The sequence below is a fragment of the Gossypium hirsutum genome, chromosome A03 (genome assembly GCF_007990345.1).
Source record: "Gossypium hirsutum isolate 1008001.06 chromosome A03, Gossypium_hirsutum_v2.1, whole genome shotgun sequence".
Lineage (NCBI taxonomy): Eukaryota > Viridiplantae > Streptophyta > Magnoliopsida > Malvales > Malvaceae > Gossypium > Gossypium hirsutum.
Window position 1 is genome coordinate 74,481,625 of NC_053426.1, and position 6,257 is coordinate 74,487,881.

Below are 6,257 nucleotides of genomic sequence, written 5' to 3' on the forward strand. Positions count from 1 at the left end.
AAAACGATCACCTGCTAAATTAACAGACTTTACAGCAATAATAATTAAAGAATAAAAATGAGTTTATTTCACACAATATAAAACTAGCAATTCAAGCTCAATCAAACCTTCTTCTTCTTTTTTCTTTTGCTTTTTTATCTTTTTAAAAAAAAATAAAATTAGCAATTCAAAAAATTGAAACATAATTAGGCAACTAACCAATTCAAATCTCGAGAAAAAGAAAGTCAAAAAAAGGGGAAAATTTTACAACAAACATATGAGTTATGGGTTAACATTAATGGGTTAATAAAAAAATGTGTTAGGATCAATGGGGTTCTCTAAAGGCTAGTTCAATAGGTAAGTTTTTTTAAGGTTAAGTGGGTTAAATCCTAAGTTCCTCTATCATCTAAGTATATCAAATCGATGGTGTTATCTTGACATGCATAATCGAAGAAAGTTCTAGAATAACAAATAAAGTTGACACACTCATAACCAATAATTAAATGAGCAAGAAAAAATATATGCTCTATAGGATCAAAAGCTCACAAGAAATTATGGTTTTAATATCAAACCTGCAAATTTAAAATTTCAAGATAATACTTCAATTCATAGAGACAACCTAAAATAATAATTTTTGAAATACAACTTATCATGCTTGACTCTCTTGTGTCTTAAAGTATAAATCAACCAATACATAACAATCTACAAATTAATCCCAAAACAACACTAATAAAAAATTCAAATAAAAAAAGTCACTCTAATGGAAGGTATGAGAAAATTACTTAAACACAACAATTAATTCAAAGATTTTATTATAGATATACAAATAACCTTCCCTCACTTAAGATATGCATTGTCCTCAATGTACAAACATATATAAGCACAATATCAAAAGAGAGGGATAGAATTGGAACTACCTTGAATTTGGATGAAATCGCCAGAAAAGTAAAAACTAGAATTGTAGGCAAATCTAAATGAAGTGCATGTTTTCAAGCAAACTAATAAGAAGATAAACACAAATAAATAAGAAGATAAAGAGATTACGAACTCGAATAAAAACAACCATCAAAATAATAAAAAGAACAATGTAGTTGAAAATAAACTTAAACTAAAGAAGTCTCACAAATAAAAATAAAATAACCAAAAATAAAAATAAAAGTACAACTGAATAAAATAATCAAAGCAAATAAAATAAAAATGGATCAGTGATCATCGTCGTGAGAGGTATCGGGATCGTGAGGCACATAATCGGGTGGAGAGATATAGAGGTGCTGACGAATTTGATGCAAAACTGCATCGATGCAATCGAACCACTCAAAGAAGCATTGCTTGAAGCGGTCAAATCATTTGAAAATATCCTTGAGTCTAACAGTAAGAGCAGCGGTAGGGTGACTTGGTGGTGGAGAATGAGGTGGGTCCACATGGTGAGGAGGATCATTGTCGGGAAACTCCTCATACTCATCCTAAGGTCCAGAATGAGATAATATGTATCGATGTAGACTCACTCCACGTTGTCGCTCGATCGTCCTCATGTGACTCATAATCAATAATCACTATGGGGTCTAAAGGAGGATGTTTGCTCTGAAGTTGCAAGGAGACTGAAATACCTCGGTAAGAAAGTCACATATAGGCCCAAATAGATAGGACCCTTCCTACTACGGTCAAACTATTGGCAGAAAGGTAGGGTGACGAAGTATGTAAGATCAAAAGGCCATCGCATCACCATGCTCCAAAGAAAGGAAGCATTATATGTACCCACAAAACTAGTGGTCTCTCTTCGACCGATCAAAGTGTGTGCCAAAATGGCATGGATATAGCACAACGCCGGAGTTAGAGAAGTCACTTTCGACTGGCTTAGGTTATATTGTGTCATAGTCATAGGAATATTTGTCCAACAAATAGAAAGGGACTGGTGGATGTGTTAGTATAATGTGAGGAACCACTTGGCACTCATGAACTCCTCAAAATAGAGTCTAAGGGCGGCTCTGAAGCCCGAGACGCTCAGATAACGTGTCATACCACCAAGTTAGAAAGAATAGTGCATGGCTCATCATGTCTCGACATCACCTGCTGCATAAAAAATGTCAAACAAAACTCTAATGTAAGCTCCAATTAGGTGGGCTCGATGATGTAGAAAAATCGGTTCCAAGGAGCTGTATTGATTAGTGTGCGCACTCTATCGACCAAGTGTATCTCCTGTAGGGCCTCCCAATCGATACAATGACCTAATCCCAAGGGTCTCTGCTGTAAGTGCTGATATAGGTCTTCTTGAGGACTCGAAAGGAACTGAAGACATGGATGTATCACAATTGAGGTAGGTCTCAAAGATGAGGTCGCGCCCAAAGTCTTTTGCTTTTTTGACGTGGAAACATGAACTTTATATTTACTGCGAGTATTCGTCATATGTACCTAAAGAACAGATAACCAACAAATAAATCAATAGCAATACAAAATAACACAAATACATATCAACAACCAACCCATCTCATGACGAGAGCCAAATCACACAGTTTATAACTAAGACCGACTTCTAATACAAAACTAAAATTAATACTAAGAGCACGTTTGGTTCGCTGTATTGGATTAGAGGTGTATTGGATTAGAGGTGTAATGGAATAGAGGTGTAATGGAAAAGCTGTGTAATAGCAAATCAACTGTTTGGTTGAATGTAATGGAATAGAGGCGTAATAGTAATCCTGTGTTTGGTTGAGTGTAATAGAGGTGTAATAGCATAATGAAAAAACTAAAATGACTAGAATACCCTTAGCAGAAATTTGTTTTGGTAAATGATTATTGTTATTGTTATTTAAATTTTAATAAGATTATTATTATCAATAATAAATAATTTAATCATATTTAAACATAATTATTATTAAATATATTTTAATTAAAATATATAATTTAATAAAATTCTTAATAATTAGCATAAATTTGTTTTGGTAAATTATTATTGTTATTGTTATTTAAATTTTAATAAGATTAATATCAATAATAAATAATTTAATCATATTTAAACATAATTATTATTAAATATATTATAATTAAAATATATAATTTAATAAAATTCTTAAAATTAATATTCTTATATGAATTTACTCAAATCATAATATATGATACTGTAAAATATAAATTAACATAATTATTATTAAATATATTATAATTAAAATATATAATTTAATAAAATTCTTAATAAATAAAATTCTTCTATGAATTTACTCAAATCATAATATATGATACTATAAAAGAAAATTTCAAATAATTAATATTAAATATGATTTAATTAAATATATGATTTAATAAAATTTAAAATTATTATAACTAATATGATTATAGTTTATGAATTTGTATAATTTAAAATAATAATTATTACATATAATTTAATAATAATATATAATTTCATAAAATTCTTGATAATAAAATTTTCTTATATGAATTTATACAATTTAAAATAATTAATATTAAATATAATTATATAGTGATATATAATTTCATAAAATTCTTAATAATAAAATGTTCTTATATGAATTTACTAAATCAATATATAACTTGAGAATTATATTATGCATAAACATAATTAACTTATATTAAGAAAGGTTAGATGAAAATGAAATTGTACATTAAAATCCATATGTTATATAGTTTTACAACATCAAAAAGTTTGAACATTGATATTTAATGGTAAGAAAGAAATCTCCTAACCCATTCCAATCGGGCAACTGAAGGTAAACTAAAGAAAACGATCATTTGAGTTGGATGGTCGGGAAGTTTACTCAATGCATCATACCGCTGATCGTCGGTTAAACCTTAAATTAACCATAAGGCTGAATATAAATTTGAAGCTCTCTCTTCCATATGTTGTTCTGACTTCTGCTGAACTACCACCTCGGAGGCAAAACTCCTACTAATTTGATCGCCAACGGCCTGGATTTTCTCCCCGAACAAAGTGGCAGCCTCATTAAATGAAGAAAACACATTATCACGAGCATCAGATTTCTTCTTTCTCTTGTTTGAAGATGAGGAACCCCCTTGGTCTCGATCTCCTCGCGGATCCGTACCAGAAACATCCATGTCGTCTAAAGAGACGTCAGCTTCGCAGTCATAGAATGTGTTTCTCTCTTCATTCATATCTGTAGTACGTACATCATCAGCGTGTATTTCTTCAAGAACATCAGCAGCTGTTTGAGCATCTCTCCCAGTTGCTCGATCTCTTGCGTATATGGTAGTAAGCTGGTCATAGTAAGGGAAAGTACGAAATCTGAATTGGGCGGCTTCTTTGTGACTCTAAAAAAATGAGGAAATCATATTAGTCGTAAGTTTGGTAAAAATAATATAATAAAGACTTGAAATAATCTTACCTTTAAATAGGACTCCCAAACCGCATCTTCAGCAACAACGAGCTGCCTATGCTCGTCCCAACCAAAACCGCTATTGTTTTGGCCATTAAGCATGTCGTAGACGATTGACCACTCCCTTTTAAGTAACCTAATCCTTGATTCAATATTAGGTTTCGCCTTCAACATTGCATTTGGTAAAACCGTTTGTAGCATTCTTTCCAACTCGTTCAAATAACCGGCTTTGAAACCGGTATCAGCATTAAATGTTCCAACATTGTGCAGGTCCACCATGCTGGAAACTAATGCTACATCTTCCTCGGGAACCCATTTTCTTTTGCTTCCTCGAGAAGCTTGAGCATTTGATTCTGGAACACCTGACATAATGATCTTAAGAACAAAAAAAACAAATTATATTAATTACTATTTTAATATCATGATTCAAAAGGTCAACACTTTATAAGGTCAACACACTATCAAAGAATTGAATTTGCAATTACACATTATCAAAAAAAAAAACAGCACAAATTTAGAACACACGAAGAAAAAAAATATAACTTTAAACTAATTCATAGTTAATATTAAAATCTTTTTCACCGGCTTGTACTTATTCCATTTAATTCAAGGCTTCACACTCATGTATCCACAAGAAATTAACTTGGTTTTTCTTATTTGTTGTAGCTCACATTCATGTTACATGTATTAAAAGGAAATCATATTATGAATGAGAAAGCTTTATGTATTATGTAATCAACTTAAATTTAGATAGAATTAGGTAATAAATTTCAGCCTAATTAATCTTTTATAATTTAGACAACATTATTTTCATTATATGGAAAAAACATATTAACCATAATATTAAAATGATATACAAGATTTGTTTTATAATTAAGATAACCTTATTTCTATTATAGGGGAAAAGTCATGTTTTGAATCAATTAACATTTGTTTTAAATAACATGTATTGCGTGCATAAAATCTTAATTATAACAATTTAATTTTATTTTAATAAAACTTATATTAAAATTTAATTATTATGTATAATTGATGTAATATATTGATTAGTTAATTAAATCACCCAAATTAATTGACCTAAAATGATATCGTATAAATATATTGATTAGTTACTTAAAGCATGTTCAATGTTTGAACATTATAGTTTGGACATTTAAATTTAATTTAAATACAATTTCGTATAATGAAATTTAAGATCTAATAAAGCATGTTCTAAGTTTGATCATTGATTAAATTTTTAATTTATGATTAGTTTAGTTAAGGTTTTCTAATTTCAAAATAAATAAAATGAAGATTGAAGATTTAAGTTTAATAAACTTTTATACCATTTTAAATGGTAATTTCATTTTGTAAAAAATATATAACTTTAATCTCATTTACATGTACAAATTTATTATTAACAGTATTGTATTTACATGTACAAATAACTGTGATTTGAAGCCCATTATTTGTAGGCATAATGCTATTTAAAACATATAACCTAATTTAAATTCAAAAAGAACAATAAATTATGCAGCAATAACCATAACCATAAAAAAAAAGCTTTAATGAGCATTACAAACATACAAAAAACAGAAGCTGCTACAGAAGCTGCTACAGCAATAACCAAAACCATATTCATTTGGGAAACAACAGAAGCTGCTACAGCAATACAGACATGGAATCAGGGAAAACATACAAGCAAAACCATGAATACCAATGGAAAACTAACCTGTAATGAACAAATCAGGGACGACTGCGATGTGGAAGAGTTGGAACAAAGAACTGTAATGGGAAAACTGCTCGGATCAACCTTTTTTTAAAAAATATAATTATGCTATAGCTAAATGATGTATATCAAAGCACATCACAACCATACACCAATCATCATCCATGAGCCATATCAAACTCTCACTATTCCTCAAAAACATAAACAAATCCAAAACAAAACAA